Raw genomic sequence first — 12,767 nt, forward strand, 5'->3', positions numbered from 1 at the left:
AAATAATAATAATAATAAGACAAATCAAGAAATGGCTGTAAGAGAATACTACTCTACTTGCTCTGCACATTTGATCGTTAGGTAATATAGAGGTATCAGGTTTTACTTGCTCTCCACACCCAAAATTCTCATCCTAGTAATGATATACATCTATATACCTACACAAGGAGTTCTCACAGTGCACACAAAAACAAAGCAATGTGCGCTAAGTATGGACCTCTCTCAAGTTTCCCCGGGGTCATACATCATGGAAGTGGCAGAGAAATGTATTCTAATCTTCTAATTCTAACCCCTTCACTCTACAACGATGAAACTGGGTCTAAAACAAGATTAAAAAGTGGTCTAAGATTTAGAACTCATCAATGGAATCCTAAGACAAAATCCAAGTTCTCCAAGACCTGGTACCAAGTTCTCTCACCCACCCCATCCTAGCTGTGTAACTTTCAAAGAGCAACTTCCCCTCTTGAACCATTGGTTGTCTCATATCTCTAACAGAAACAATGATATCTACTTCATACATTGTGAAAATTACTTTAACTGAATTAATATATGTAAAAATATCAGGCACAGTGTTCCTGTGATCCTAAATGTTTGTTGACTCTGAAAAGAGTAGCACATAATAGAATCAGGAAAACACAGGAAGCAACTTGGGAGATTTATTTTAATCCATGCTTACCCACCAGGAGTTCTAAGTCTAATCTATCAAGGCTGATGAAAATTTAAATTGTTATTTAAAGGCTATAAAGAAAATATTTTAAGACCTCGCTCAACAAAACATTCCAATAAGAGACAACACTCTTAATTCAAAACTTTCCCACATGTTCTCAGTCAAGTCAAACTTTTCAGTCAATGTTTCAAGAACCAACAAATAATTATTAGCTTCAAACCACCTGGGCAAAAGGAGTCTGCTGGAGGACACATGCCAATCTTAAATGAAGAATTCCCTTTACCTAGCACTGGGTTAGAGTCATAGCTTGCTTCCTGTACTGAAACTCACCAGAGGAAGAAGGATTGACTTCTATTTCCTAATCATAGTTTGCATGGCTTAATGACAGGAATTTGTTCTGAGAAATGTATTGTTGTGCAAACATCATAGAGTGCATTTACGTAAACCTAGGTAGTATAGCCTACTACATATCTAGCCTACAAACCCATACCGCATGTTATTGTATGGAATACTGTAAGCAATGGTAACATAATGTTAAGTATTTGTGTATCTAAACATAGAAAAGATACAGTAAAAATAGGATATAAAAGATAAAAAATGGCACACCTGTGTAGAGCACTTTCCATAAATGGAGCTTGCAGGACTGGGCCTTGAGCTAGGTGACTCAGTGAATAAATGATGAGTGAATGTGACGTCCTAGAACATGACTGTACATTTTTAACACAACTGGCAGAGCAGTAGGTTTGTATATACCAGCATCACAACAAACACATGAGTAATCCATTGTGCTATGATGCTCTGATGGCTATGACAGCCCTAGGCAACAGGAATTTTTCAGCTCCATTATGACCTTATGGGACCACCATTGTTTATGCAGTCTGTCATTGACCAAAACCTCATTATGTGGCACATGACTGCATTCCACCTTTACTGATTTGAGTAACAGAAAGGCTTAATGTTCCAGTAACATAAAACCAATTTTTGCAAATTTGAACTTTCTCAAAAAAAAAGCACAAATCCATTTACTCCAGCAAATAGAGCTTGTCATTACTTTCCATGTGATAACAACATGACTCCTTCAAATACCTGAAAAGCATTATTAAATTATTCCTCAGCCTGACTTCCTCAGAAAGTTTAGGTATTAAGTTTCTGGATGCTGTAGAAAGTTGGCATTTTAATAACACCTCGTACAAGTATTCTGTTGCAGTTTTGACTGATTGCAATTTAGTCCCAGTCTACCACTGGATAAAGTGGGGAAAAAAAATGTGTTTCCTCCATGCAGTTCCATAAAGCTCGGGCTTCACAGAATCTCTTTTATCTGGGGATATCCCTTTGAATTAGACACCCCCCTGCCTTAGCCCCCTCAGCAGGGTGTGCATGGAGGAGGGTTTGCGGTTTGGAATTCAATCCCTCAAGTTACGGAACAAAGTCTGAATCTGTCTGTCCTTCAGGACACAATGAAACAGCCAGCTGTTTACTTAGACATTTGTCTGAGTAGTATTTTATCAGGCTATTATTAGTTTTAATGTTGTAATTAGATGTGCAAATGTACCCTGAGGTATGTTTGGATGGGAACATCATACAAATCAGAATTGACAATGATTAACACAGCTGCATTTCTGCCAATGATTAGGCATTTAAATAAGTGGTCATGATGCGTTTGCTGGAAAACGTGATCCCACGGAATAGAGAGGTTAGCAATGATATGATGCTGCCAAAGGGACATCAAAAACACATAAAAACAAAAGAGACAGTGAATAAATTAGGTTCCACTTGGAAATTGGAAACTAACTTCTCTAACCACCATATATAAAACAGCCTCTCCTCCATTATTATTCCCTAACCTAGTCTTTATATTCTACATATCACTTATCCTGACAAAGTATCTATACATAGGCATTTTTTAACTTCTGAGAGTTATACCTCCTTCCCAACAGAGTAAGCGCTAAAAAATGAGGAACAGTACTACTCCCTCAGCGCTAGAGCAGCGCCCAGTTCCCCCACAGAATAAATTCTAAGAAAGTATCTGCTGAATAAATAAATCATTTGCAACATTAACTGGAGGGTTGACATAAATATGACTTCTTTTCATCTAAAATTTCCATTAAAATTGTTTCATATTTACACTGGGATGACATCAGGTTCATCGTCATTGTTTCACCATTGCAACCAGAGGCTTGGGTTGGCTAGGTGATTTGTTAAGAGTCTTAAAATTAGCTTGAACTCACTGACAAAAAAAAAGTTAGTAGCCGAGTTTGCATTCACAATAATTTTTACTTCTATGAGAGTAACCATGCTGAGAATAGATCACAATTTTTTCCTACTTACCTAAATACTTCTAAATGAGTATAATCATAAATAATAATACAGAATAAGGATGTTTTTATTTTTTAAGACAGATTCTCACTCTGTCACCCAGGCTGGAGTGCAATGGTGCATTCTCTGCTAACTGCAACCTCCACCTCCCGAGCTCAAGAGATTCTCTTGCCTCAGCCTCCCAAGTAGCTGAGATTGCAGTTGCCTATCACTACGCCCAGCTAATTTTTTTAATATATATTTTTAGTAGAGACAGGGTTTCACCATGTTGGTCAGGCTGGTTTCAAACTCCTGACCTCAAGTGATCTGCCCGCCTCAGCCTCCCAAAGTGCTGAGATTACAGGTGTGAGCCACTGCGGATATCAATACTTTTGTACCTTCACAGCCCGCCTTGTTGTGGCTTCACAATCAAATCTCTTTAATACACTGCTGGCCCCTAAAATCCTCCACTCCTCTGGCAGCTATAAGTTACTAGACCTTCCCATCCAGGGTTTCTAGGAGTTTCTACTTATCACATCAAGTCCTGAAGACTTGACTCCTCCACAACGTCTCCAAGTTGCCTCTCAACTACCTCCTGCTCCTATATTTCTTCTGAATTATAAAAATACGAATTCAAAGATATAAACATGCTAAGAAACATTACATTTATTTCTGGAAGCACGAAAAACCTGTGTGAGAATCTTACAAGTGCCTAAGTTATTATGGGTTGGGGAATACGCATGTATATTTAAATACTGCACCAATCATCTCTGAATTAAAATATAATACTTAACTACTAAGGCCATACTAACATAATGTAATCTTCCTTTGGAGACTCAGAAGCCAATTCTGGAAGTGCCTGGAGGGCATTATTTTGAAAATCAATTCTCTACATACACTGCTGTAAAATATATATACATGTATTATTTAAGCTTTTAGATTTTGAATAAATAGAATTTTATAGCATTCTGATGAAGAGAAGCTATGATGTTCATTATACTGAAGCAAAAGCAGACAGAGAAAATGACCTATATTTCAAGCAAAAACAGTTCAATTAGGTATTTATCATTTCTTTACATAAAAAAAGACTAAATCTAGATCCTAAATTATTAAAAGCATAATTCCATTTGTCATGGATTATAACCAAAGAATTTTATTCAACCATTTGTTCTCAAGCAAAATGTTAAGGTTATAAACTTTATTTTGTATTATATTTAGTCTGTCAGTAGAACATTAACCTAGACTATAGTGTGTTTGGTCTAGATTAATTGAAAGTAGATCAGCTTCAACTTAACATAGATTTTTCTTTAAAAAACTTTTAATCCCAGGGAGGGGGATTAATAGGACTAAAAACTACTTTATGCATTATCTTAAATATACTGAAATTGGTGAAAACTACTTATCAACTTTAAATATTCAAGTCGATGACATACATAAGTCATCCACATGATCTACGCTGGTTATCTGATGTCTGTAACTGTTGTCTCACTGTCCAATACTGAATCGGCTTGTGATGGACCAACCAATGACTTTTAAAGCTTCCTATGTTGTTACTGAAAGCAGAAGGACTTCCAAGGGGAGTCCACAGAAGGCAGACAATGGAGAAAGAGAAGAAATTGAGCAGAAACACTGGCAGAAGCCCCAGTAAGGATATGGGCAGGATTTTGATGGTTTTCCAACCCATCCATTCCTGTGAGCCAGCTCCATTCCCACTGCCACATTCAATAAGGTTTCTCTGAATTCTTATAATAAATTCTCTCTTTTAAACTGAATTCCAATTGGTGCTTGTGGCTTGGAATAAAATTCCTTGACTATTAAAAGAGTACACCCTCTCCTCAGAGTTTCACAATGTACATTAATATAAAATCTTCTGAGAACTTCCACAGGAGTTTTGAAACTTAGTACACCAGTGAAATGCTTTTTTGCATAATGTCTACTAACTGCCTTTAAGTTAGCACTTCTTGGAGACCCTTTTGAAAACTAATGATGTTTACATTGGTATAAGCTTAACACGTGTTTTCTCAACTAGAGAATTTCAAATTTAACCTCAAAACATGGTTGCAAAAGGAACGGTTTGAGGAAGAAACTCCAGAAATTTTATCACTCAGCCGTCTGCCTATTCCACCTGAGCAAAGGCAGATTTTATGCAAATCAAAAGGGATTTTTTCCCCTCAGAATTAGTTCAACTGCCACAAATACACATTTTATCTTAGCTGATCTAGAATTGACTTTTAAAAATACGATCAGTCAATAGCTTAGTGTAGCATGACTCTGTACTCACTTCAGATCAATACTATGCACATACCCTAAAGTACTAGGGAAGGCCTTTATATCTATCACAGCAATATGGCCAAACCCATTCCCAAATCTTTATAAATATGGAGTAAGAAGTAGTTGCCAAGAATACACACACACACACACACACACACACTCTCTCTCTCTCTCTCTCTCTCTTTCAGCATTTATTCCCAAAACAATTTTTAAATGAAAGCAACAGAGGTCCTGAAAACCTAGGTTATAAATAAACTTGCTGAAAACAAGGAGTAAGATTTGGGGTCAGGTGAAATATTACATTTTTGACTATTTGGGAATTTCCCCAAAGCACAACTGGCAAACATACCATTTGAATTCAATTACTGCTTAAATACCACGCTTATTCTCAGACATCTGAGGAACTCCTTTAGATAAAAGAAAACAGGCTCTGAGATTTTTTTCACAGAATTGGGCACACATATAAAGAAACTCTAAATAGTGATTCTTCCATTAAGAGTAATGAGATGAAAATAAATCTGTTTCAGACAGGATAGAAGGCAGTCAGGCTAGCCACACAGTCAGTAGAAATTTTGGTTCTAACACTGGAAATGAATTCTGCACAGCTAGGCTCTCCAACACTATTTAAACTATAGCCACTGTGGGTGCTAGTCAAAAGTCAATTAAGGCCAAAAGCTCCATTTCCAGAAAGAGCACTGCAATATTGGTTCTGTACCATCAGGTGGAATTCAAAAGAGTCTCATAATAATAATGACTGCTTCACAAAGACTCCTATCCAGAACCCTAGCTGTCTGAAACATTATGAGGAGACTTCTTTCTGATTTTTCCAAGGGATCCTTGCATTGCACAGTTCTAGGCCTTCTTAACTAGAGTGCTCAAAACCTGATTTGTACTCCTGGTGGCTCACTATAAATGACAATTACCATATTGTGTCAAATGGTCTTTGGTGGGAAAAGTTTTATATTTATACTAAATGGACCTCAGGGGTGGTATACTTTAGGTTTGTGCTTGCTTTTATTAAGCTTTCTTTTTCCACCCAGTCTAGTCAATCAGCTGTTATTTCTAACTACTCCCAAGCTGTCTGCCCTCCTCCCCCTTTTCTAATTGCAAAATCTCTCCTCTGGCCCCACTCTCTAATTGAGAGCCTCTACACTGCTCTCAGAAACCAGTGTTTCAGGTAAGAGTACAAAGGCCTCTATGCCTTTTTCACATACTCTGTGGTTATTAGCTGAGTTCCAGAGAGTTGAGAGATCATTACAGTACCTGTAGATCCCTCGCACTGCCCCCCACCCACCCGAGCAAGGTGCCATAGGTAAGCTCCGGCAGTGTGTGGCCAGGCCTTACTCCAGCAAGTTTCTGGAGTAATCCTCCACTCAACAGGAGAAAGCATCTGTCTCAACCTCAGACACACAAAGTACATATATTTTAATTTATGTTTCTTAGTCTAACGATAACATTTTCAAGTGATCATTCTGGGCCTTGTCCTAATTCTTTCCACAAAGACATAAACCTCTATTAAAATCACTATAGTGGAAATAAGCCAGGAGTTCAGTAAATAAACAACTTGCAGTCAGAGAGAGTTCTCTGAGACTCGACACAGGTGTCCCTTCATGGGATGCCCCCAACAGTGCTTGTTAGCAACTTGTCGTTTACAGGTTTAGACAGGGAGGTAGGAAACAAGAATCCCAGCCCCACACTTGCTTCCTGTGTGATCCTGAGTGGGTAACAAATCCACTTCATTCCTAAGGTTTCCTCAGTTGGGGAATGGAGACACCCAACTGACAGAGATAATAAGAAAACTGAATGAAGTAATGTTCAGAAGGAATGTCGCACAGGACCTGGCAGTCAGAATGTGCTCAATAAAGGCTGGTTACTGTCATGGTTAGCTCTGAGTCAATTTTGCTGAACCACAACTCGATCAAACATATTTAGGGATGTTTCTATGAAGGTGTTTTTGGGGAGCTGAGATTTGCATTTAAATTGGTGGACTGAGTAAAGCATATCACCCTCCCTGATGTGAGTGGACCTCATCTAAATCAGTTGAAAGTCTTAAAGAAACAAAAATTGACCTCCCCAAAAAGCAAGAGGGAATTCCGCCAGCAAAATGCTTTTGGACTCAGACTTCATTCAGCTCTTCCCTGAGTGTCCAGCCTGCAGGCCTGCCCTACTGGATTTTTGGACTCATGTCCATAATCCATCCTGTAAACTACTTCCTTAAAACCAATCTCTGTGTGTGTGTGTATGTGTGTGTGTGTGTGTGTGTGTGTGTGTGTACGCATATTTATATGAAGAGAGAGAAAGAGAAGGTTCTGTTGCTCTGGAGAACTGTACTACAGTTACTTTTATTATTATTTATAATCATCATCATTACTACACTATTAAATCAAATGCACTTGGTTTCTTCTAATTTCAACTACATAGGAGATAGAAAGGAAGACATAATTTCCTCAGACATTTTCAATTAAAATAAAAAGAATGGGTGATCCTCAGCACAATGAGACATCAGTAAATGCCTCAAAGTAGTTTATCAAGCAGACAAGTATGTCTTGGTATCACTCTAGACCCACTCTGAAGCACTGCAAATAAATTTGACAACTTTTTTTTGGAGGGGGGTTCCTTTTTAGAAGAAATGTTATGAAAGAAAAGCCACAGCAAAAAAATAAAGACCTGTAATTAGAAAAGTAAGTGTTTCATATGTTTTAATGCTGCATTTGTGTAGGCTGTAAGTTCCTTGTGGGCATGTACAAACCCACAGTAATGTTAACCATGATTATTCATTTATTGCTGCTATGGTTTGGGAATTTGGAATATATCTCCCAAATTTTATGTTAGAGACTTAATCCCCATTGTAACTGTATCAAGAGGTGGGGCCTTTAAGGGCAGATTAGGCCATGAGGGCCTCACCCTCATGAATGAATTAGTGCTGTTACAGCAGGACTGAGTTATTGCAGGGGTGGGTTTCTGATAAAAAGGATGCGTGGCCGGGCGCGGTGGCTCAAGCCTGTAATCCTAGCACTTTGGGAGGCCAAGGCGGGTGGATCACGAGGTCGAGAGATTGAGACCATCCTGGTCAACATGGTGAAACCCTGTCTCTACTAAAAATACAAAAAACTAGCTGGGCGTGGTGGCGCATGCCTGTAATCCCAGCTACTTAGGAGGCTGAGGCAGGAGAATTGCCTGAACCCAGGAGGCGGAGGTTGCGGTGAGCCGAGATCGCGCGCCATTGCACTCCAGCCTGGGTAACAAGAGCGAAACTCTGTCTCAAAAAAAAAAAAAAAAAAAAAGGATGCGTTCAGTCCCCTTTCCTCTCTCATCTAGTGCACTGTCACCATGTGATGCCTTCTCCCGTGGGATGACTCTCACCAGATGCAGCCTCTCCATCTTGAACTGCCCAGTCTCCAGAACCGTGAGCCAAATACATTTCTTTTCTTTATAAATTACTCAGGTTGGGGATTCTGTTATAGCAACGGAAAATGAACTAAGACAATTGCCTACTGATTTTGTAGGCATGTGCTTATAAGACTGGGTTTTGCTCATGAAGCCATCATAAAATGAAACCCCTTTTTTTATAGAAGGTAATAAAATAAAGCAGCTTTGAAGTATGAAATTTTCTGCAATCTCTTTTTGTATCTTCTTCAGCAGAAGGTCAAAGGATATCCCAAATTCCTGTATTTTCATTCTATTTCAACTCATAGGATACAAATACATTTATTTCTTTGCCAGGCATTTTTTTTTCTTAACTTCTTCATGTCTTATTGCTTATGCATCCTAAATATTCAGTCTCTTACCTGGTATTTGAAATTAAATATCTTTACATTTTTAACCTTTAGAAACACAGCTCTGCTAGAAGGCCAGGTTGCCAATCATTATGAGGCCAGGATTGAGAACAATTTAGCAGTGAGAACAATTAGAACAGTACCAGATTAGAAGCAGAGGCTGAAGGAACAGCTCTGATGGATGGGTGTGTATCATGACTGTGAGCCATCAGGACAAGAGCAAAGCCAGAGCAGTGGGAGCTGCACAAGGGTTAGATTCTAAGTATGAGTGTCCAGAGGAAAGGGAGCATAATATATCTTCCGTGCAAGTTGCAAGTGAGTAAGCAGAGAAGAGCGTTCCATGGGGCAAATGGACCTGTCCAGATGACAGCACAATTTGGAATGACAAAGGATCCCGGGTGGTGCCATCTGCCTGCAGCACTGGCTCTCTAAATGGCCTGGAGAGTATGGGTAAATAAGGGCTGGCAGGTGTGTGCTGTTCACTGACAAAGGCCAAGGCTGGCTCTGCTGGTGCGAGGGATTGCAGGCAAGTGTGAGGTCCTCTGGGGAGCCCTCGAAGTTCTATTGCCATCATTGAAATTGATGTAGTACCTACTCTTCCTTTGGTTTTCATCCTCCCGAAACCCATGAAATAAGTATTCATCTTTATTACACAGAATTCTCTTCTGGAGCCTGCTGATAGGAGGAATGGCTAAACTCTGGAAAAAGTCCTAAAGTCTGTTATTAGGACTTGAGAAGGATCTGAAAATCTTCCCAGTTTCATTAAAACTATAACCATTCAGTTCCCAAATACCGTTTTCCTTCTGAGACCACAAAAGTGATCTACAACTCTTAACCAAAAGCAAAATATATCAGCTTCTCTTAATGATACAACCAAAAGTCTTCAGCTGACAGGAAATAACTAAGATCAGAGCAGAACTGAAGGAAATAGAGACACAAAAAACTCTTCAAAAAATCAATAAATCCAGGAGCTGGTTTTTTGAAAAGATCAACAAAATAGACAGACCACTAGCCAGATTAATAAAAAAGAAAAGAGAGAATAACCAAATTGATGCAATAAAAAACGATAAAGGGGATATCACCACAGATTCCACAGAAATCCAAACCATCATCAGAGATTATTACAAACAACTCTATGCACATAAACTAGTAAACCTGGAAGAAATGGATAAATTCCTGGACACCCGCAACCTCCCAAGCCTAAACCTGGAAGAAGCCGAAACCCTGAATAGACCAATAACATGGTCTGAAGTCGAGGCAGCAATAAAGAGCCTACCACCCAAAAAAAGCCCATGTCCAGATGGGTTCACAGCTGAATTCTACCAGACATACAAGGAGGAGCTGATACCATTCCTTCTGAAACTATTCCAGACAATCCAAAAAGAGGGAATCCTTCCCAAATCATTTTGCGAGACAAACATCATCCTGATACCAAAACCCAGCAGAGACTCAACAAGAAAAGAAAATTTCAGGCCAATATCCATGATGAACATAGATTCAAAAATCTTCAATAAAATACTGGCAAACCGATTGCAACAGCATATCAAAAAGCTCATCCACCATGATCAAGTAGGATTCATCCCAGGGATGCAAGGCTGGTTCAACATACGCAAGTCCATAAACAGAATTCACCACATAAACAGAACCAAAGACAAAAACCACATGATTATCTCGATTGATGCAGAGAAGGCTTTTGACAAAATTCAACAACCCTTTATGCTAAAAACCCTCAATAAACTAGGTATTGACGGAACGTATCTCAAAACAATAAAAGTTATTTACGACAATCCAACAGCCAATATCATACTGAATGGGCAAAAACTGGAAGCATTCCCTTTGAAATCTGGCACTAGACAAGGATGCCCTCTCTCACTGCTCCTATTCAATATAGTACTGGAAGTTCTAGCCAGAGCAATCAGGCAAGAAAAAGAAATAAAGGGTATCCAAATTGGAAAGGAGGAAATCAAATTGTCTCTATTTGCAGATGACATGATTGTGTATCTGGAAGACCCCATCATCTCAGCCCAAAATCTCCTGAAACTGATAAACAACTTCAGCAAAGTCTCAGGATACAAAATCAACGTGCAAAAATCACAAGCATTCCTATACACCAGTAATAGACTTCAAGAGAGCCAAATCAAGAACGAACTGCCATTCACAATTGCTACAAAGAGAATAAAGTACCTAGGAATACAACTAACAAGGAACGTAAAGGACCTCTTCAAGGAGAACTACAAGCCATTGCTCAATGAAATAAGAGAGGATACAAACAGATGGAGAAACATTCCATGTTCATGGTTAGGAAGAATCAACATCGTGAAAATGGCCATACTGCCCAAAGTAATTTACAGATTCAACGCTATTCCCATCAAGCTACCAATGACCTTCTTCACAGAACTGGAAGAAAACACCTTAAACTTCATGTGGAACCAAAAGAGAGCCCCCATAGCCAAGTCAATTCTAAGCAAAAAGAACAAAGCAGGAGGCATCACACTACCGGACTTCAAACTATACTACAAGGCTACAGTAATTAAAACAGCATGGTACTGGTACCAAAACAGAGATATAGACCAATGGAACAGAACAGAGGCCTCAGAGGAAATACAACATACCCACAACCATCTGATCTTCGACAAACCTGACAAAAACAAGCAATGGGGAAAGGACTCCCTGTTTAATAAATGGTGTTGGGAAAACTGGCTAGCCATGTGCAGAAAGCAGAAACAGGACCCCTTCCTGACACCTTACACCAAAATTAACTCCAGATGGATTAAAGACTTAAACATCAGACCTAATACCATAAAAACCTTAGAAGAAAATCTAGGCAAAACCATTCAGGACATAGGTGTAGGCAAGGACTTCATGACCAAAACGCCAAAAGCAATGGCAACAAAAGCCAAAATAGACAAATGGGACCTAATCAAACTCCACAGCTTCTGCAAGGCAAAAGAAACAGTCAGTAGAGTGAATCAGCAACCAACAGAATGGGAAAAAATTTTTGCAGTCTACCCATCTGACAAGGGACTGATATCCAGAATTCACAAAGAACTAAAGCAGATCTACAAGAAAAAAACAAACAAGCCCATTCAAAAATGGGCGAAGGATATGAACAGATACTTTACAAAAGAAGACATACAGGAGGCCAACAAACATATGAAAAAATGCTCATCATCACTGGTCATCAGAGAAATGCAAATCAAAACCACATTGAGATACCATCTCACACCAGTTAGAATGGCGATCATTAAAAAATCGGGAAACAACAGATGCTGGAGAGGATGTGGAGAAATAGGAACACTTTTACACTGTTGGTGGGAATGTAAATTAATTCAACCATTGTGGAAGACAGTGTGGCGATTCCTCAAGGACCTAAAAATAGAAATCCCATTTGACCCAGCAATCCCATTACTGGGTATATATCCAAAGGAGTATAAATCATTCTACTACAAGGACACGTGCACACGAATGTTCATTGCAGCACTGTTTACAATAGCAAAGACCTGGAACCAACCCAAATGCCCAACGATGATAGACTGGATAGGGAAAATGTGGTACATATACACCATGGAATATTATGCAGCCATCAAAAACGATGAGTTCACGTCCTTTATAGGGACATGGATGAACCTGGAAACCATCATTCTCAGCAAACTGACACAAGAGCAGAAAATCAAACACCGTATATTCTCGCTCATAGGCGGGTGTTGAACAATGAGAACACATGGACACAGGGAGGGGAACACTACACACTGGGGTCC

At 39.1% G+C, this 12,767-nt stretch overlaps 1 protein-coding gene and 1 long non-coding RNA gene across 5 annotated transcripts in view; both read right to left on the reverse strand.

The window, feature by feature from the left end:
* LOC141585144 (uncharacterized) overlaps positions 1-11,123 on the reverse strand; it is an 83,589-nt gene extending 72,466 nt beyond the window's left edge. The window contains exon 1 of the long non-coding RNA XR_012518479.1: positions 1-11,123. This exon is cut by the window's left edge and continues 66,952 nt beyond it. This is a non-coding gene — a long non-coding RNA (uncharacterized LOC141585144).
* GRIP1 (glutamate receptor interacting protein 1) overlaps positions 1-12,767 on the reverse strand; it is a 713,425-nt gene that overhangs the window by 674,207 nt on the left and 26,451 nt on the right. The window lies entirely within an intron of this gene.

Source organism: Saimiri boliviensis, chromosome 7 (assembly GCF_048565385.1).
Source record: "Saimiri boliviensis isolate mSaiBol1 chromosome 7, mSaiBol1.pri, whole genome shotgun sequence".
In the NCBI taxonomy this organism is placed as follows: Eukaryota; Metazoa; Chordata; class Mammalia; order Primates; family Cebidae; genus Saimiri; species Saimiri boliviensis.